Below are 22065 nucleotides of genomic sequence, written 5' to 3'. Positions count from 1 at the left end.
TGACCGTCCCTGAGCTGTCCAGCTTACCTGCAAACTGTCCACCACGGTCCAGCTGGCCGATTTCAGTCGAGCACCTTGGCAGCTGGTCGAGCTAGTGGTAGCTGACTGACAGCTGGTCGAGTTGACGCAATCTGGTCGATAGCTGTTCGCAGCCAGCCGATAGCTGTCCGCAGCTGGCCGATAGCTGTCTGCAGCTAGCCGATAGCTGTCCGCAGCTGTCTGCAGCTAGCCGATAGCTGTCCGCAGCTGTCCGTAGTTGAACTACTTGTTCATCGAGTTCGTTCAGCTCGTTCAGCTCTTATTCTAGCTTGTTGAGCTATCAATTTCCTTAAAACAAACTACCCCCTTTAGGATCGTGGGATGCGGTCGACCACTTCATCCTCTTCACTTAGGCATTTCTGTAGTTGTGATACATGGAAAATCTTATGAAAGGCATCTAACTTTGGTGGTAGCTCCAGTTTGTACGCCACAGCACCTACTCGTTCGATCACCTTGTACGGGCCAACGTACCTTGGGCTCAACTTTTTCCTCTTGGTGAATCGCCCTTTTCCCTTATAGGTCATCGTCTTATGATACACTGGTCACCTACTTCAAACTCCAACTCCTTCCGACGTTTGTCCCCATAACTTTTCTATCGGTTTTGGGCTTCCTTCAGTTTGCGAGTGGTAGGCCGTACTTAGGTTCACCCTTGTTCCTAATGCTTTTGTAAAAGCGTTTTAGAAATGTGAGTTGAACCGGGTATCACGGTCCGAGATAATGCTCACAGGCACTCGGTGCAGCGGGAATATCTCCTTGATGTATTTGACCGCGATTACTTCGGGACCATATGTTTCCGCGATTGCGATTAAGTGTGCAGATTTGGTTAATCTGTCCACCACCACCCAGACCACATAATGCTTAAGCTTACTCATAGGCAATCCGGTCACAACGTCCATCGTTACATGATCCCATTTCCATTCCGACATGGGTAAACATTGGACTAGTCCACTCGGCACCTGATGCTCGACCTTGACGAGTTGACAGGTTTTACACTTGGCAACCCAGGCGGCCACATCTCTTTTCATTTTCTTCCAGTGATAGTATCTTTTAAGATCGTGATACATCTTGGTCAAACCAGCGTGAACTTAGACTGGTGCGCCTCCTTTAGAATTTCCTCCCTTATCTTCTTACTTTGCGGCACACACACTCGTCCATTCACCACCATGGTACCATTGTTCGATGTTTGTAACTCTGTCTTATTATTCTCCACCCAACCCTTAAGTTACTCGTCCTTATCTTGAGCCAAACTAATTCTACTAAGTAGATCCGCTGCTCCTAAGCCCAATGGCCCAACTTCTCTTGACAATGCATTTAAATGCAAAGTCCCCATCATGTAAACCAACGCTTCTTGATTTTTCTCTGCTTCTACATTGAAGCGTCTCCTACTCAAGACATCTGCGACCTGATTCGCCTTTCCCGGATGATAGGCAATGTTTAAGTCGTAGTCCGCGACAAACTCCATCCACCTTCTTTGCCTTAGATATAACATGAACGCTAAATTTTCAACGCGAACACCACCCTGACCATCTCTAAGTAGTGTGTTGGGTAATTCCCCTCATGCTTACGCAATTTCCTTGAAACATATGTGATTACACTACCCTTTTGCATTAGCACACAACCTAGCCCCGTTATAGAGGCATCAGTGTACACCACATACGGCTCGTCCACCTCCGGCAACACTAGTATCGGAGCACTTGTGAGCATCGACCTTAACTCCGAGAAAATTTTCTTGCATTTTCCGACCATTGGAACTTAGTATCTTTTCCCGTCAACCTTGTCATTATCTGAGACATACTCACAAAGTCTTTGACAAATCTTCGGTAATATCCAGCCAACCTGAGAAAGCTCCTTATCTCGGTGGCATTCTTCAGACGTGGCCAGTCCTTTATTGATTTGATCTTTTCTGGATCCACGGACACTCCTTGGTCCGAGACAATGTGTCCAAGGAATCCGATACTCTTTTGCCAGAACGAGCATATACTTAACTTCGCATAAAGCTTGTGCTCTCTTAACCATTCCAAGACTGCCCTCAAGTGACTTTGATGGGTTTCCATGAAGATGATGAAGATGATGACAAACTCGTCTAAGAATTCTCGGAATACACCATTCATCATCTTCATGAAGGCTGCCGGTGCATTGGTCAATCTGAATGGCATGACCACAAACTCAAAGTGGTCTTACCTTGTTCAGAAAGCCGTTTTCTGAATGTCCAATGGATCTATCGGAATTTGATGGTACCCCAAGGCCAAGTCTATCTTTGATAACCACTTTGCACCTCAGAGATTATCCAACAACTTGTCTATCCTGGGCAATGGGTACTTATTCTTCATCGTAACCCTATTCAGCCCCGGGAAATTGATGCATAGCCTGAAGCTACCATACTTTTTCTTTACAAACAAGATCGGTGCACCCCATGGTGAACTACTTGGTCTAATAAATCCTTTCTCCAACAATTCTCCCAATTATTTCTTTAACTCCGCCATTTTTGTTGGTGCCATCTGGTAAGGCGCTTTAGATATAGGAGTCGTCCCCGGTTCCAGCTTGATGGTGAACAGGTCAGACCTATCTGGTTGCACTCCTAGTACCGCTTCAAATACATCAGCAAATTCACTTGCTATCAGAATATCTTTCAACTCTGTATTTTCCCCAACTTTTGTTGTTGTGATTGTGGCTAAGTACGCCTCATATCCTTTCTCCAGCATCCTTTCCATTTGGATTGCTGATATGACCAAATTCCCGAAGTTGATCTTATTCCTTGGAATCCTAATGTTCCTTCCCTTCTCTCAAAAATTACTCGCCCTTGGTGACAGTCAATGTGAGCCTTGTACTTCCCCAACCAGTCCATCCCCAAGATAACATCATGTTTCATGAGTGGAATGATGAGAAGCTCAGTAGTCATATCAACACCATTGACAATGATAGAGATTCCTCGGACCATATCAGATGGGTACATCGCCTGCTGATAACTCTCTAATTTACATGTTTTTAGCATCCTTTTTTGTCCATATTTTGCATTGTTCATACCTCTAACTTAGCATTTTTAGGTTATTTACTATAGGAATTCACTTTTAGAGCATTTAGGGTGTTGCATTTCTGCATTTGCATATTTTGGATAAAAATAGGTGCTAAATAGCCAAAAATGGGGAAAAACAGTGACAACTCGAGCATGTACCCGAAGGAGCCATCGAGCTGCAAGAACAATTCCGAACCCCAACACGATCGAGGAAGATCCAAGAGCATGAAGAGCAACCCGAAGATCCACCCGAGGAGTAACCTGACTTCACCCTCGTGTACCCCATCGAGTAGATCATCGGACAGGTGTGGGAAGCTAGGTCAAATGGGTTTCCATATATAAACCCCCTCTTCCCCTAGCTTGCAAAGGAGCACGCCGCAGACCCTCAAACCAGAGAGTGAGAGCTCATGTGAGAGAACTGGGCGACTCAACATTTTTCTTCTTGTTTTGCATTTTTATTTTGTAGTTTTCTTAGATTTCTATCCTTTACTTTCTCTACTCTACTCTATCTTTTAATACAATGTCATTTTCATTCATTTTGATTACTTTGTTATTCGCTTCTATGTCCGAGTAGTGTAGTAAAGTTTCTAGGGATGGGATAGATGATTTTGTGTTCTTGATCGGTTAGGATGCTTTAGTTGATTGTAAATGATTGATAGATTTCCTTCTAGATTGGTGCTCTTAATGTTGTCAATAGACCGAAAGGTTGAGATTAGATCTAGGGCGTTTACAAATGCTACAGGTTTACTTAACTCTGAGTAACAAAATTAGATGAGTTTAAGTCTACTGACAATAATGAATCGTTCTTAATGCCTGCTTGTTCATATTGCTAGTGCGACAGTGTGGTAATGTGTTCAAGGTTGATTGTTGCTAGTGCGAAAGTGTGGTGACAAGGTCTTAGAGGTTCATCGTCTAGGAAATAATTGCTTGAGGCATGTAAGGCATCCGTACTGGTCTAGAACACTTAGGATTCGATTACCCCCATCCTTAGGAACTTTCGTATTTTATTTATTTGCATTTCTTTCACTTACTCGACTACTTACCCGATCAGGTACACGATAACCTGTATAGATTAATACCTCGAGCTGTTCATATCTCACTTGCATACTCGATCACCCCACTCGATCTTGTACTCGATTGCTTGCATCGAGTGCTTAGGTCGTGTGGTTTACTTGTTTATATTCTTTTACTTTGTTTATTTTAGGAATCGTTAGAACCAAAACCCTAATTGCTTGGCTTGACTTGCATTGTTCTGATCATATCCTTCCTGCTAGCAATACACAACCATTTGGATTGATAACCCTTTGTACTACAACTACATAGGGGATTGATACCCTGGGTGAAAACCTGTCAATTAATTTGGCGTCGTTGCCATTTGGTTGTTTTACTTTTGCTACGTTCCGGATTTCAGCGCTTGCTAGATCAAGTTCGTTTGTTTATATTTGGTTTGGATACTGACTTGTTTGCTTTCGCATTGTTTGTTTTGAATCTCTGGTACAACCCGAGCACCCACCTGACCCTTCACTCGATCACCTGGATCGAGTTGATCCTCGTGTACACACTCGAACACATACATGTGCATGCAAACATGATCAAGAGGTAGCCAGAACCTGAGTCCTTTCATCGACAAGATCGACAGGTCTCGGCTACTCAGACAACAACAAGTTCAACAAGAACCATCAATCATTGAGGAGACGATGAATAATCAGAACGGTCCACTAGCTCCTCAAGCAAGGACCAATATAGGAGCAGGAGATGCTCCATCTACTCACACTCAAAGGAATGGCATTGTGCCACCAGCTGTGCAGAACAATAATTTTTAGATCAAGAGTAGTCTCATCCATATGATACAGAACAATAAGTTTTATGGATTGCCAATGGAGGACCCATTGGATCATCTGGATGAATTTGATAAGCTCTGTAGCCTCCCTAAGATCAATGGAGTCAGTGAAGATGGATGCAAGCTCCGACTTTTCCCATTCTCTTTGGGAGACAAAGCACGAATCTGGGAGAAATCGCTCCATAGGGAGTCCATCACCACTTGGGAAGCGTGCAAGAAGACATTCCTGGACAAAAATTCTTCTCCAACTCCAGAACCGCAAGGCTGCGAAATGACATTTCCGGCTTTGTTCAGAGGAACAACGAAATGTTCAGTGAAGCTTGGGAACGTTTCAAGGGATACACTACTCGATGTCCACATCACGACTTCAGTAATGCTTCATTGCTGAGCACACTTTACCGAGGCGTGGTCCCCAAGATACGGATGTTGCTGGACACCGCAAGCCATGGTAACTTCCTCAACACAGGTGTTGATGATGGTTGGGACCTAGTTGATAACTTGGCTCAATCTGATGGCAACTACAATGAGTAATATGATCGCTCTGTGCGATCTACAGGAGAGGAAGATGCCAAGTACAAGAGGGACATGAAAGCCCTCAATGACAAGCTCGATCAGCTCCTCAACTAGCAGAAGCATTTTCATGCTATATCAGAGGAAGAGCAGTTTCAACAACAAGATGGGGCGACTATGCAACTAGAGGATGTTAACTACATCAACAACCAAGGAGGGTACAACAGAGGGTACAACAACTTCAAGCCGAATCCGAATCTGTCTTATCGGAACCCGAATGTTGCGAATCCTCAGGACCAAACTTACCCATCTGCAGTTCAAGGGAACCAGATCCAACATAAGCCTTTTGTCTAATACAACCAAGGTTATGCACCTAAGCAGCAATATTCAGAAACCTACAACCAACCACCTGGATTCTAACAACACCAAGGTCCACCAAACCAATCACAAGAAGCTGAGTTACGCGGTCTTATTCAGCAAATGATTCAGAATCAGGCTACCGCTTCTATGGACATCGCGAAACGGTTCGCAGAGATGAGCTAGAAGATCGACTCAGGGTACAATGATCTCAATGCCAAGTACGAATCACTTAACACAAAGGTTCGATACCTGGAAGGCCATCACCACAACCAACAAACTCCCAGGTAAAACTGTTTAAAACCCCAAGGATTATACAACTGCTCAAGCCATCCTCCTTGATGATGACTATGAGGACTACCTCACTGGGGACAGTGATGATCAAGATGGGGAGGAGGTGGAACACCCAATGCGAAATGAGGCCAAGTACTACATATCCGAGTATGAACCCGAGTCTTCACCCGAAGAGACTGATCGAGTTGATGATCGAGCACTGGTTCGAGAATCGCAAACCGAAGAACAACCCGAAGTGGAACCCGATGACCTACACGATGGTGTTGATCGGATGATGCATCGAGTAGATGTTGAAAAGATAGATCAGCCTCAACCACCTGCACTAGTAGAAGGGGAGTTAGAGGAAAGGTTCAATGCTGCACTTGACATCCAGCTGGAGGCGCTTGCAGAGCGAATGGCTAAGCATAAAGCTCAACCACCTAAGTTTTTGCTCCCACACGAGCTTCAGCAGAAAGCTGCCAAGGAAGCAGCTCGATTGGAGGATGAGTTCAAGGAAGCTGTCAAGGAGATCGGTTTTGAAATTCTGAGAAGTGGATTTTGCTTGGATCCTGAGCTGCGAATTGAGGAAAAACTTGAAGATCCTGGCTCTTGCACATTGCCGTGTTCGATAGGACTTCGGATCTTCAAGAACTGTTTGTGCGATCTTCAAGAACTGTTTGTGCGGACTTAGCATCAGTTGCCAACAAGCTAGGATTCACTAATTTTAAACCAAGTAAATTGTATTTGGTTCTGGCCGACAGAACAGTGAGGCATCCGATTGGTATCCTGGAGAACCTGCCTCTCAGGATTGGAAGATTGAAACTGCCTGCCGACTTCATGATCCTCGATATGGACAAGGAACCGGATGATCCGCTGATTCTAGGAAGACCATTCTTGGCAACAGTTGGTGTTGTGATCGAGGTGAAGCATGGAAAGATCAGAATAGAACATGGTGAGCATTTCAAGATGGAGTTTGATGTGAAGAAGGGGATTAAGAGGCCAACCATTGATGGTCAAGCTTTCTTTACAAAGACCAAGCAAAGGAAGGTGCAACATCTTGAAGAGGTCAACACCACATTTGCCTTAGAACCTGGACAAGACCTGGAAAATCTGTTGAACCAGCCTACTGCAGTGGAGAGGATTCCAGAACCTCTTCCACATGGACCCCATGCTTAAGGAGCATGAAAAGTCAAGCTTAGTGACTTTAAACAAGCTCACTTGGGACGAAGTCCCAAAGGTATCTTTTAATTTTAGCTTATTTGTTTTACTTACTTTTATTTACTTTTTCTCTTTTTGCAATTCTATAAAATAAAAAAAATGGAAAATTAAGAAGAGGAAAATTGAGGAACATGAAGGTCAACCCGACACCATACTCGACGCGCCTGATCGTGTCCCTACTCGGGTGGCAAGTGGAGTCCGAATCCCACAAGGAAGCCCACTATCAGTGAAGCCCACCAACCAAACCCTAGCCTATTTAAGGGGTTTCGATATTCTCTCCCCTTCCATCACTGATAAGTATCTCTCAACCCTAGAGTTTTTGCTTTCCAAAGTTTATATTCTATTCTCTCTTAACCTCGAGCTTTATTCGATTTCTTTGGGACTAACCCTATTAAACTCAAGACTTAACCTTTTTGTTCTCAAGGAATCAAACATGGAGCCAATCGCTAAAATCTACCAAAGGAAGGGAAAAAGATCAACCTCCGCCGCTGCTACAACGGGAGGTGACGCCGTCAAAGTTCGAGAGTCTCAAGGAAGAGGAAACATTCCACATTCCCAACCGTTGGGTGGACGTTTAGCCTCCCCAACCCGATGCACAACCCGATCCACCACCCGACCTGATTCTCGAGTAACCGATCGAGTAGGCCCTCGAGTTCGCTCATCGAGTCCAATGGCGAGTGCTGTCCGCCGTTCTCCTCGACGTAGGGACCTGTCTACGTCCGAAAAGACCCTTACCGACCCTATGGAGGTCGATTCTGATGCCGGAGGAGGAGAGCAAGGGGAGATCCACACCTCTCGATCAAGGAGCAGAGCTGCGGTTGCAAGGGGGAAGAGAACGGCTTCAGAGAAGGCTGAGAAGGTTGTTGAGAGAGCAGTTGAGGAAGAGGATCAACACGCTGAGGAGAAGGACCGAGAGAGAGAAGAGGAGCAGAGAGAGAGGACCCGCCAAGCCTCTAGGAGGCTAAAGCAGAAGGAGGTGGATACTCCGACAAGACTCTTCAAGTTTTTCCGGAAGATGAGCTTTGTTGGTACCCGCTACCATGACCGAGAAACAATGAAGCAATTGGGCATTTCTAGAGATGACGAGTACCTGTTCGATATGTGCCACCTGGGCCAATTGATGCGAGCCCACCTTGAAGCATATGAGGAGGAGACGGTCCAGTTCCTTTCAACCTTGAAGCTGCACTATTTTGAGGACCACCCGACCCTACTACCCGATGGGGGGATCGGGTTCATCACCTTCTCCGTGAGGAACAAGGACTACCGACTCAGTTTCAAAGAGATGGAGAAGCTGTATAGCTTCAAATCTGGTAGTGGGGAAGGTATGGAGGTAGGCAAAGAAGAAATGAGGTCCCTATGGCTGACAATAGGAGACAAGAACCCCTAAAAGTCCACAAGCTCCAAATCCGCTCAAATAAGGAGCCATGTCTTGAAGTATTTTCACAAGTCCCTTGCATGCACTCTTTTTGCTAGAAAAGAGACTGGGAATGTGAACGACCATGAGCTCCAGCTGTTAGATATTGCACTGTGTGGAGTTTTGGACAATACTAGAGATGGTACACAACTAGTTGGAGATGTTTCGGACAAGCATGTTGTTTGTGTTACTCGATCAATTCCTCTACCTGAAATCGTGGGCCGTGAAAAGAAGAGAAGGAGGCGGAGAGATCTCCATTGGGGGACTAGTCACACCGATCCTAGTGGCATGCGATGTGCCCTTAAAGGGAATTGTTCATGAACCAAGATGGCTGGATGCGGACTACCTCGTGCTGGCGAGATTTTTGGCCCATGAGAGGCCTATCCATCCAACCGCCGGAGCTGCTCAAATGGTTCTACCTAATGTCATATGCAACAAGGTTCGGCTGGGCGACAACATTGACTTCGCACCACCGTTGGAGGAGCTGTACAACCCGGAGGAGGAGTCCGAAGCTGAGAAGAGAGAGGAGACCGGGCAGAGACAGGGAGACAGTTCGGAGGAGTTCGATTTTGAGGAGTATGTATGCTCTCAAAAGTAACCGGTTGGAGTGAGGGAAGCTCACAAGAGGGTTGGCTGGCTGAAGAGGATGAACAAGTTCTTGGCGAAGAAAGTAAAAGATCTTACCGGTTCGGTGAAGACAATGGGAGGTCAAATCAAGGAGTTGCAAGATAAGGCAAGCTGTGCCTCAGCTCCTACCTCGGCACATGCACCAACTCGGATGGGGAGAAGCGGACCGCTAGGAGGAACTCGAGGACTGCCACCTCCAGAACCTTACAAAGCATCATGATACGAGCCCCAAGCCGAGGAGAACATCACCCGACCTGAGGCATCGCGGAGAAGCCATTCTGATGCTTACCCGACGCCCAACCCGATGGGATACACGATGAACTATTCGATGCACCCATCGAGCACCCAATTGGGTGAGTACACAGGGATCTTCCCTCCACCTTACCAGATGCCATTCACGACGCCATACACGATGCACCCTGCGAGTGGATACACGGGTGATCATTCTGGACCATTTCCGCCATTTCCGTCGTACTACCCGATGAACAACGCGATGAACTATGCGATCCCACCCTTGATAAACACCTCGGATGCTGGTCCGAGTAAGTCGTCAGTGCGCATTTCTGAGCTCTCTGACGAGCAAACACTGGCACCTGCTGAAGCCGGAGACAACCTAGGCTACACGTTGGCGAGTATGGAGGCTGTTGCAACCTCCTTCTTCCCCAACCCATGAGGTACCACTTTCATCCGATCTTTGTATATAACATTGCATTTAGTTTAATTCATTTTGTGTGATTCTTGGATTCTTTTTCAAATTTTTATTTACACAGGGACTGTGTAATTTAAGTTTGGGGGAGGGTCCTAGAATGCATTTAACATTGTGTTTTATTTTCTTATTTTTATTATTTCAAATTTTTGCATGCTAGTTTTATTCATTTGAGTCTGCATTGCATCTATGTGCATTAAAAATCCACAAAAAAAAAAAAATTTGAAAATATGAAAAATATGAAAAATATGAAAAAAATGAAAAATTTTAAGAAAAAGAAAAGAAAAGAGTGTTCATGTAGTTGCATTTGCATATTAGGATTGAGTCTAGTTTGTTTCATATAGGATTGTCGCATATGCATCTTAGGGGACAATGATTAAAACCACCTTGTTTAAAATCAAACCTTAGGATTGAAGCTATAGCTCTTAGTCACAGTTCATTGTTGCTAGATCAGTCTTTGGAAAAAAATGAAAAATCTTTACTTAGACCCTTTTTGTCGATTGAATGCTTGCTCCACTTGCTTGAACATTATAACATCTCTATATTATTGGATTTAATTTGAACTTTAATTGTCTTGCTTATGGAATTTGAATACTTGCTCATGGTAACTCCAAACTCGGGTTAGCACTCCACTTTTTACCAATCTTATCGTTTAACCCAATTTGTTTGTCCTACCCATGAACCCAAACCTTTCTTTCAAACCTTGTTGTGAATTGTTGAGTGAGACCTTTTTCATTGTGCTATAGGTTGTGAAACCTTGAGAGTATTGAGAACGACAAAGAACTGCCTCTTGATTTAGCTAAGTTAGAATTTGAACTAGCTAGTAGATTCGGTTTTGAAGGTTAGGTGGTTAGAATGTTTATTTGGGGTTGGGTTGTGGAATAAAAAAAAGGATGAAGAAAAAGTCCCTAAGGTTAGAATCAATTAGCTCTAAGTCTCTAAGTAAACAAAAAAAAAAAAGAATTCTTGCTATAGTCTCCTAGAAAGAAAGAGAAGAATATATCTACATTAGGAGTTTAGCAAAGAAAAGAAAAAAAAAAGAGAGAGAGAGAGCTAGAAGTTTAAAGTTTAAAAGTCTAAACCTTAGGGAGTAAAAAAAGAGAGTTAAAATCAAGGATGTGGGTAGTTTAAATTCTAGGGGGTTTAAATAAATAAAAAAATGAAAATGAGAGTGAATGAGAAAAGGGTAGATCATCAAGAGTTAAGCTTTGTATGCCCAAATTGTTCTCAGTCTTAGATAGTCTTCACAACTGTCTAGCATTCCATCTTTTGAGAGAAAACCACCCAAATAATTTGTTTGAAACCACCTTACTAAAAAGCCTTACCCTTGAAACCGATTGAGCTTGATTCACCTTCCATTTGCAAGAATTCGCCAAACACTTAATTGAATGTGAAAGAGATGTTCCTTATCTTTAGTTGGAGGTTGAGCTAGATCGATGCATGGTAATAAGCATAGAAAAATATTTGTAAGTATGTTGATTGATCTTAGCACCATTAAACTATCTTTAAGGACTATAGCTTGAATCTTTCGGTTAGCATCTTAAGGTTATGAGTCCCCACTTTCAAACCGTACCCTCTTACTTCCTTGCTAGAGGACTAGCAAGATTTAAGTTTGGGGGTCTGATAACTCTCTAATTTACATGTTTTTAGCATCCTTTTTTGTCCATATTTTGCATTGTTCATACCTCTAACTTAGCATTTTTAGGTCATTTACTGTAGGAATTCACTTTTAGAGCATTTAGGGTGTTGCATTTCTGCATTTGCATATTTTGGATGAAAACAGGTGCTAAAGAGCCAAAAATGGGGAAAAACAAGGAAAACTCGAGCATGTACCCGAAGGAGCCATCGAGCTGCAATAACAAGTCTGAACCCCAACACGATCAAGGAGGATCCAAGAGCATGAAGAGCAACCCGAAGATCCACCCGAGGAGTAACCCGACTTCACCCTCGTGTACCCCATCGAGTAGATCATCGGGCAGGTCTGGAAGCTAGGTCAAATGGGTTTCCATATATAAACCCCCTCTTCCCCTAGCTTGAAAAGGAGCACGCCGCAGACCCTCAAACCAGAGAGCGAGAGCTCCTGTGAGAGAACTGGGCGACTCAACATTTTTCTTCTTGTTTTGCATTTTATTTTGTAGTTTTCTTAGATTTTTATCCTTTACTTTCTCTACTCTACTCTATCTTTTAATACAATGTCATTTTCATTCATTTTGATTACTTTGTTATTCGCTTCTATGTCCGAGTAGTGTAGTAAAGTTTCTAGGGATGGGATAGATGATTTTGTTTTCTTGATCGGTTAGGATGCTTTAGTTGATTGTAAATGATTGATATATTTCCTTCTAGATTGGTGCTCTTAATGCTGTCAACAGACCGAAAGGTTGAGATTAGATCTAGGGCGTTTACAAATGTTACAGGCCAAAAGGAGTAGATAAAATGCTTGATTTAGCCAATGCTAAAGGTTTACTTAACTCTGAGTAACAAAATTAGATCAGTAAGTCTACTAACAATAATGAATCGTTCTTAATGCCTGCTTGTTCATATTGCTAGTGCGACAGTGTGGTAATGTGTTCAAGGTTGATTGTTGCTAGTGCGAAAGTGTGGTGACAAGGTCTTAGAGGTTCATTGTCTAGGAAATAATTGCTTGAGGCATGTAAGGCATACGTACTGTTCTAGAACACTTAGGATTCGATTACCCCCATCCTTAGGAACTTTCGTATTTTATTTATTTGCATTTCTTTCACTTACTCGACTAATTACCCGATCAGGTACACGATAAACTGTATCGAGTAATACCTCGAGCTGTTCATATCTCACTTGCATACTCGGTCACCCCACTCGATCATGTACTCGATTGCTTGCATCGAGTACTTAGGTCGTGTGGTTTACTTGTTTATATTCTTTTACTTTGTTTATTTTAGGAATCGCTAGAACCAAAACCCTAATTGCTTGGCTTGACTTGCATTGTTCTGATCATATCCTTCCTGCTAGCAATACACAACCATTTGGATTGATAACCCTTTGTACTACAACTGCATAGGGGATTGATACCCTGGGTGAAAACCTGTCTATCACCTGCCCGCAGGCTGCTCAGACCGTTCCATATCCGGTATTTGGTTTTTTATTGAAGCCACCTTTCCGAATCAATTCAGGGCTCACAAAACATTGTGTGGCCCCTGAATCAAACAAGGTGTGCGTTTCCACACCACCTATATTTAAAGTCCTTACACATTCCTCTAGAATGCTAAGTACCCATATCCCCCTTTCTCATGTATTATGATGTTATGTAAAGCACGAATTGAACTTAGAATGGTTCTTCTAACATACTAGTAATCACCCTAAAATTCCAAGCAGCACTTTCCTCGGAGAGCTCGTACACGCGTGGTACGAGGGCCTATCTCTTGGGTGGTGGCAGAAAAGAATCCTCGCCACGGTTTTCCGCACAGGTAACAAGTACTTGGCCCATCGCCATTTTCCATCCTTGGATAGTTCTGGATCGCATGATCCTTGCTTCCACAGCGACCACATGCACCCAAAACCTTCCAGCCAGAACCGATGTGGTGCTTTCTGTAAGTTCTACACTAGCCATACTTGGAGTCAGACCTTGCGATATCCACCTTGTTCCATTTCCTTTTCCGGTCCGTGGTTTTGGCTGGGTGGGTCGAATGCGAAGAAACCCTCTCCCGTCTAAGTTGTTTCTCTTCCTCCAGCCCAGCTTCAATCATTGCCGCCCTTTCCACCACTTCAACGACCGAGGTAAAGACACTGTTCATGCAATGGTTATGGATGTACACCCTTAGTCTGCAGATAAAATGATGGGTTTACGCGACATCCCTCGGCTCACTTATATCCTTCATTTTTTTCTGATTTTTTTTTTCCTTTTTTAGAGTACTTAAGGGAAGAGAGAGAGAGAGGGGAGACATACTTTGAAAAATTGCACTGTCTTGTATGGCCCGAAGAAGAAGTCTAGTCCATTGATTTCCAACCCCAAAGTAAGAGATTAAGTCCGGTTTAAATCCTGATAATTGTTGAGATAACATTAGTTTAACTAGATATCCATTGAATAAGGGCTTTCGGGATAGTTGATACAGCTCATAGTCTTTTCCACACTTCGGTTTTGAGGTCAAGCTTAATCAAGAGTCATTAGAGTGTTTGCCGAAGAACATAAACAGTTATTTAAAGATCATAATTCCAAAAAGAAAAAATTTGAAAATTTTGACTCAATAAAAACAAAAATACGGTTTTGACACAATAGAAACAAAAACTTAGTTAGTAGTTAGTAGACACCTCCCCCAGACTTAAACAACATTGTCCCTAGTGTTATCAAGTAAGGGAAATAAAAAGAAACAAACATGTACTGAAGATTGTAAGAAATAGATGAACTGATATTCGGGTTACCCTTTGACGTCGGCCGACACCATTTCAGTGTCAATCGATACCCTCGACGAATGGTGAATTTTGGCCGAAACACCTTGTTAGTTGCAGTTAGTTGTGTTGATGTGTTGTTGGATCAATCCTTGGATATTAAATCTGTTAAGAAGCACTCAAACAAAAGTGAAAAGCAACATGATAGATAGATAGTTCATAATTTCATACAAAATAAAAAAAAACTGACTCGATGCAAGAAGAAAAGTGACTCAATCCTAGAAAGGGAAAAAGATAAAGAAAATCATGATCAGAAGCTAAGCATCATCAGAGTCTCGACCGGCAGGAGGTGAAGGAGACCTGCGTCCTGTAGGATGGATGCAACCACACCTAGACAATCCAGCAATAGCGTTCCAGATGGCACGCATAATAGAAGTCTGGCAGTCCTGATAAGCTCCCTGGTCCATGGTAGAAGAAGGCTGTGGAGGCTCTAGAAACTCAAGTGCCGCGGTCCCAGAAGAAGAACCAAACTTAAAACCCCCGGCAGGGTCAGCAGCAGAAGTAACCCATGACGCGCGATGGCGACGAGTAGGAGGAGCTGAAAGACCCCGACCCCGGCCATCCGATGGCCGGTGAGGTTCTCTCGTCCTTTACTCGCTACTTAGTCATATTATACGGTCAATTCTTTAAACAAGGTTCATTCGCGCATTCTGTGATTCAATATTTAGAGTCTATATGATATAACTTAGAGTAAAGCAAAGATTCGAACATTGTATTAAATAATCAAAGGATTCGATACAACTTATGAGTTTGCATAATAAGCTAGTACAAGTTGTATATCGATCCTAGCTACCCATATCACCACCACTCATCATCCCGGCCATGAGTCTCGCGCCTAAGCACTTCCTTTCCTGCGATCACTCTCCTTTCCTGAAATCCAATTAGCCATCAATAACATTCCCCTTGGTCGTACAATGTCATGCAATGCATGCTAAATGCTAACATTCTTCCAGTACAGCGGTCGAACGGTAGAGAGTTATCCCGCGCATCAGTTTGGATGGTGTACCCAGGAATCTGTACAAATCCCCGTCTAGCCGCGTTTACTTTTCTCCAACCGAACCGTCCGTACTCGGACTCTCCGGATGGTACACTGGTCGGTAGGGAGGTAGCATGCGCATCAGTTCGACGGTATCACGGCTGAGCCGCACCCCCTTTCCTCCGACCAACTGGACCAACCAAAGCATTATAAATGCTTATGCAGATGCAACTACCCCATTCCCCCGAACCATAAGGTCTGTACCATACCTCTGGCCCTTAAGCCTTATCGCCGAACTCTCTTTCTCTCGGAACCTTCTTCCCTATCTTATACTCGAACTGTCGAGTTTTACTTTGTTTTTCTGTTTCTGATGATGTGTTGGAAATGAGAGCCTCACCCTTTTTTTATAGGGTATTGGCCGCGGTTTTGGCCCCAAAAGACACATTTCGGACGAGCCCGTCCGATCGCACATATTCGGCCATACCTGTTCAGCCATGTCCGTTCGCTCCCGAGCTCCCCAGCTGACCTGCACACCGTCCACTACCGTACAGCTGACCAAGCTGGGTTGAGCTGGATCGAGTTGGCTGGCAGCTGGTCAAGTTGGACGTAGCTGGACGCAGCTGGCCGAACTGTCCGCAGGTGGCCGAGAACTGTCCCCATGATAGACTCCTAGGTGAGGATCTATGCCCAAGGCTTGCACATATTAGGAATGGGGACATATAGTCCCTTCGGTTCACAGTGAACGGTTGCTCAATCGGCTTCCTGAACCACTCGTGTTCCCGAAGCTTGGCATCGGACGTGCCATTAGTTGACCCATCGGTCATACCATTGTACGCCATCGACTTGTCAATCTTGGTATCAGCGCCTGCTCCGATCGAACGATCCGACCCCATAATCAAATCACCGATCGACCTCCAACCAGACCAATACTTCCGACAGACTTGTTGACCACCCGACCGATCAATCCAACCTACGGCTCGTATCGTCGATCCTTTGATCACCCGATCCGACTAGCGATTGAATCACCGGTCAACCCTTGATCGATCCGTCCATTGACCCGGATCATCGATGACCTTTCGATCGATCCGACTCTATGATCGAACCGTCGATCATCCTGCGATCGGTTTGTCTCCACGGACAAACCACCGTTTATCCTATGATCGGATCGGCCCGCTTGCCAAACCGTCGCTCGTCTTATCGTACCTTTGATAGAGAGGTAGCATGCGCATCAGTTCGGACGAGTAAACTCGCCGAGCCGCACCCCCTTTTCTTCTTAGGCTTAGATAGACGATGGAAGGATGATGTTTTATGGAAATGAAGGCCACGCCCTCTATTTATAGGGTCCTGGCCGAAGTCTAGGCCCCAAAAGGCACCTGTCTGTCAAGACCCTTCGATCGTGCACGTTCGTCAGTGCCTGTCTGGCTGTGACCGTCCGTCCGTGTTTGTTCGGCCGTGTCTGTCCGTCCGTGTCTGTTCGGTCCACAACCGTTCGCCACCGCGTCCCATCACTGTCCACCACCGTCCAGCTGGCCGAGCTCAGTCGAGCTCCTTAGCAGCTGGTCGAGCTGACGCTAGCTGGCCGATAGCTGTCCGCAGCTGGCCGAGAGCTGTCCGCAGCTGGCCGATAGAAGTCCACAGCTGGACGCTAGCTGTCCGCAGCTGGCCAAGAGCTGTCCCTAGCTGAACTACTTGTTCATTGTGTTCGTTCAGCTCGTTCAGCTCATATTCTAGCTGTTTGAGCTAGTAGCTTAGGTACTTTAGCTCATTTAGCTATCACTTTCCTTAAAAGAAATTGCCCCCCCCCCCCCTTTAGGATCACGGGACGTGGACGTTACAAACAAGAAATTTAAAAGCAAGTTACCTTAACATAGTGGATGAGTGCGCAGTTGTGACGAGACGTGTGATTAAGGGGGTATAATTCATAATTACCTTGGTTTGCGAGATCCCACGAATCTCTCTCAGTTCAATCCTAGCTGTCCAAACCTTTCGTAATCATATCAAAATCTGCATTTACAAACACAATTGTGAGTGAAGAGTTAATTTGTTTAATAATTTTATTTTTTTTGTGGAGAACAATATAATATTAGAACATGTGCATTGGCAGTTTCTAGGAGAGTTTCTCACTTCTAAAATAAAAAATTAAAATATAATAATATTTTAATCAAAAAAAGAGAGAATTGTTTCCCAATGGTTCTCAGATCGAGAACCCCATGAGAGCCTATTAAATAGATAGATTTTATTATAATAAACTAAATCTATAAAAACTTAAAATCTTAATTAAATAGTTTACTATTTATTTTACTATTTATTTTTTTATAAATCTAAAATAAAATTAGCTATCTAACAAGTTTTATTATTTTAAATTATATTTTTATATTAATTTAAATTAATATTTGTTGATAGAATAAAAATAAATCTATTTAGTAAGTAATTTAATATGTTTAAATCTTTTTATATAATTTTTAATTACATGCAAATAAAAAAGAAAAAAAATAAGTATTCAAATAAAATTAATATTTGTTGTTATATTTTACTTTTTTTTAAATCTAAAAATAAAATTAGCTATCTAACAAGTTTCATTCTTTTAAATTATATTTTTATATTAATTTAAATTAATATTTGTTGATAGAATTAAAATAAATCTATTTAGTAAGTAATTTAATATGTTTAAATCTTTTTATATAATTTTTAATTACATGCAAATAAAAAAGAAAAAAAATAAGTATTCAAATAAAATTAATATTTGTTGTTATATTTTACTATTTATTTTTTTATAAATCTAAAATAAAATTAGCTATCTAACAAGTTTCATTTTTTTAAATTATATTTTTATATTAATTTAAATTAATATTTGTTGATAGAATTAAAATAAATCTATTTTTAGTAAGTAATTTAATATGTTTAAATCTTTTTATATAATTTTTAATTACATGCAAATAAAAAAGAAAAAAAATAAGTATTCAAATAAAATTAATATTTGTTGTTATATTTTACTATTTATTTTTTTATAAATCTAAAATAAAATTAGCTATCTAACAAGTTTCATTATTTTAAATTATATTTTTATTTTAATTTAAATTAATATTTGTTGATAGAATAAAAATAAATCTATATAGTAAGTAATTTAATATGTTTAAATCTTTTTATATAATTTTTAATTACATGAAAATAAAAAAGAAAAAAATAAGTATTCAAATAAAATTAATATTTTTTGTTATATATATATTTTTTTTAAATCTAAAAATAAAATTAGCTATCTAACAAGTTTCATTATTTTAAATTATATTTTTATATTAATTTAATTAATATTTGTTGATAGAATTATAATAAATCTATTTAGTAAGTAATTTAATATGTTTAAATCTTTTTATATAATTTTTAATTACATGCAAATAAAAAAGAAAAAAAAATAAGTATTCAAATAAAAATAATATTTGTTATTATATTTTACTATTTTTTTAAATCTAAAAATAAAATTAGCTATCTTACAAGTTTCATTATTTTAAATTTTATTTTTATATTAATTTAAATTAATATTTGTTGATAGAATAAAAATAAATCTATTTAGTAAGTAATTTAATATGTTTAAATATTTTTTTATAATTTTTAATTACATGCAAATAAAATATTAAGAAGAGTTTCTCAAAAATTTTCACACTAAAAAAATAATACTATAATGATAAGAGATTCATTGAGTTCTCAGCAATCTAGACCATGTCCAATAGAGCTCAAAAATAAACTAATCATATAATTAATATTAAATTAATTAAAACAATTTATTAAGTACTTAAACCAAAATCATCATTCCACTAGAGAAACCTAGGAAAGTTTCTCAATTATTAAAAGAATTATTTTTAAAACTATTTTTTTTATTAAATTTCAAATTTAAATAATTTAAAAATGATAAAAAAAATTATGTTAATTACTTATAAAACAAAAATACTTTACACACATACTTAAGAGTATGAAACTTATCCTGTCCAACAGATAAAAGAATACATCCTATCCTGTCAAATGACGGAGAACCAACAAAAACGAATGAGGGGGGGGGGGGGGGGGGGGGGGGAGAGTTGAGTTTGAGATAATTACGCTGCAACACAAGTAAACACTATCAACAAAATGAAACAAATTCTTCTTGAATCGAATGATGATGATGATGATGAACCCTTGGCTTTATCACAAACTCTCCATTTGAAGCAATGATAGACAACAAGAAGAGAGCCAAAAGATAACAGCTAGAATGAAACCAGGAGCACCTGTAAATCCAACAGACTGCAAACAAACAAACAAACAAACAAATAGCCATTACAAACAGATCACAGAACTAATGATAACAATTGGAGATGATCATGATCACAAAAGACTTACAGCCCAATAGTGATTATTAGTGATGTTCCAGCCGCCAATGTAAGGCTTAAAGCTTTGAGAATGTCAGGTCTCTTGGTTGTATGAGCTGCTAAGACGAGGTAATCAGAGACTACATCATCAGATGATTAAGCCATGAAGGTCCTGGTGCTAACGAGATTCCACCTTTCCATCTGTTAGCCACCAATATATCAGATCAGGTGAAACTAAAAAAAACTGTAATCAAATAAGATTAATCACCTGCTCAACTGTAAGTGATTTGTTAGTTAGTATAAATAACATCTATTAGTTAGTATAACAGAAAAAGCAAACTGAGTAATGAGGAGTGGAAATCAAATAAGATAACTCACCTGCTCAATTGTAAGTGATTTACTCTGTGTTGAAGCTACGATGCTCCAAAATTCACTCAGACGACCTGCAACCAAAACCATCAACGGTATCAATGAAAAAATAAACAGTCAAGAGGTGAAGTAAAAGACACAATAAAGAATCTTAGCTACTCGTTACTGGTTTTTCCCTGAGACTTACTCTATGTTGTAAAAACTGGTTCTAAACGGATAAAGAATCTAAAAACTTACTCTATGTTGAGCCATTTGTTTGATTAGAAAACGTGACAAGTAGAATTGATTTAATAATTGATTTCTAGTATTTGTAAATGTCATAACTTATTCAGTAAAAAGAAGTAGAGAATTTGCTGTAAAAGGCTTCCAATATAAAGCATCAGCCTAACTAAATAATTGGATATGCAGAAGCAGACGATAGTATTTTTAAGAATGGAAGAAAAACAATTAATACTCACGTCCAGACAATTAATTTATTTTGTACATAACGTGAGACAGAGCTTAGTACCTTAGTTGATAGAATTATTGTTTAAAATGGTTGCTTCATCATTTTCTTTCTACCACGTATACTGAACGAGCAGAAGAAACAAATTAAAGTAGAGACAAGCGTTGAAGATAAGCAACAATACAGAAACATCTAACATATAGATTTGTTTCTGATGCAAATGTTGTAGCGTATATTTAGATATAGAAAATAACAGAAGAATCAATAGTGTTTACCTTAGGAGACGAGAACTACCTCCATAATTTGCAGGTTCTGAAACAATTAAAAGTAAAAACATTGGGGCTAATTTTGTAACCATTTGAGAGTGTGCGGAGTAGAAGATGTGCACTGGAAAAGCTGCATATACGAAAAACCTGTAATCCGTAGGAGGTACACAAAAAAAAGTAACAAAGGAATTGCATCTCTAATCCGTAAGAGCAGAAACAAATTTAGTATTTACATAGGTAAGAACACTATAGGTAATGTTAAGTTTTGCGTCTCTAACTCTAAACTAGGCTCTAGTCCAGACATTTAATAAGCCTGAAATTGTTCAATTGTTCTATCGGGCATTTCAGTTAGTTACCTATCCCATTATTAGTTGTGTAACTAGTCTTCATAGTATGCTCAATAGAGAAGACACGCCCAGTAGAGTTACATCAACGAGGAAAAGCAAATAAGCAAATCACAGCCATGTTGCCCCCCAAAAAACGACGTATCCCTATTCCATTGAAGGTACAGGAAAACATAATGAAGGAGAAGACTTACAGTAGCATAAATCTGAGATAGAGAGCATCCTTGCGCCATAGATTTCTGTCTTCTACACATTAGCTTAGCTTTTGTAGATTTACCACACGACTAGGAGAATAACAAGTACATAGGAATAAGTTACAATTGGTGTAAGTCCAGACAATTAACAATCACATAATAATGTTAGCTGGAAATTATTAAATTTTTCTTCTGTCTGCAGTTGATAATCTAGTATTTTGACGTTTACATAATAAACTGTTTGCTGAGTAAAGGTTACCCGCCCAGTAGAGATACATAAACAGTTTGCTGCGTAGAGAAGTCCATCGTCATTAGAGATACATAAACAGTTTTCTGTGTAGAGTGTTACCCGCCCAGTAGAGATACATAACACCTATTCCGCAGCTGCAAACTCGAGCTGGAATCCCATATCCAAAGGGATTATACGTGCCATGGATGAGCTGCATAAATGAGTAACAAACCCAAACTAGAACCAAAGAATCTCTTCAACTTGCACGAGGAAGAGGGATTATGATATACATACTTTGGAGGATAGCATGTGGTAGCTACTATCTTGTCTGGATTTTGTATCTCTATTGCATTCAATCAAACTAGTATAAATAACAACCTGCAAATGAAAATGTTGTAGTCTAAGTTATCAGGTTTTCTCTTTGTCACTCATTTTATTGACAAATGATTTTTACTATTTGTAAATTGTAATCGTAATTAACTTGTT

At 40.6% G+C, this 22065-nt stretch overlaps 2 long non-coding RNA genes and 1 other non-coding gene across 3 annotated transcripts in view; all 3 read right to left on the bottom strand.

The window, feature by feature from the left end:
* Nucleotides 1–5153: 5153 nt before the first annotated feature.
* LOC147942053 (small nucleolar RNA R71) lies at nucleotides 5154–5260 on the bottom strand. The gene has a single exon (XR_015560565.1). It is a non-coding gene; the product is annotated as a small nucleolar RNA R71 (small nucleolar RNA).
* Nucleotides 5261–15110: 9850 nt separating this feature from the next.
* LOC147942052 (uncharacterized) lies at nucleotides 15111–17436 on the bottom strand. The gene is made up of 2 exons (XR_015560192.1): nucleotides 17325–17436; nucleotides 15111–15289 (listed from the first exon to the last, which is right to left on the bottom strand). It is a non-coding gene; the product is annotated as an uncharacterized LOC147942052 (long non-coding RNA).
* A 2026-nt stretch (nucleotides 17437–19462) lies between these two features.
* The window catches only part of LOC147942051 (uncharacterized), a 3080-nt gene continuing 477 nt past the window's right edge, over nucleotides 19463–22065 (bottom strand). The window contains exons 2-7 of the long non-coding RNA XR_015558865.1: nucleotides 21351–21957; nucleotides 20822–20942; nucleotides 20610–20670; nucleotides 20111–20175; nucleotides 19764–19933; nucleotides 19463–19667 (exon numbers count right to left, since the gene is read on the bottom strand). This is a non-coding gene — a long non-coding RNA (uncharacterized LOC147942051). The remainder of the gene's footprint in view (nucleotides 19668–19763; nucleotides 19934–20110; nucleotides 20176–20609; nucleotides 20671–20821; nucleotides 20943–21350; nucleotides 21958–22065) is intronic.

The sequence above is a fragment of the Camelina sativa genome, chromosome 6, assembly GCF_030686135.1.
Source record: "Camelina sativa cultivar CO46 ecotype springtype chromosome 6, ASM3068613v1".
Lineage (NCBI taxonomy): Eukaryota > Viridiplantae > Streptophyta > Magnoliopsida > Brassicales > Brassicaceae > Camelina > Camelina sativa.
Note: the sequence above shows the minus strand (reverse complement) of the source record. Positions and strands in the feature narration are given on the sequence as shown.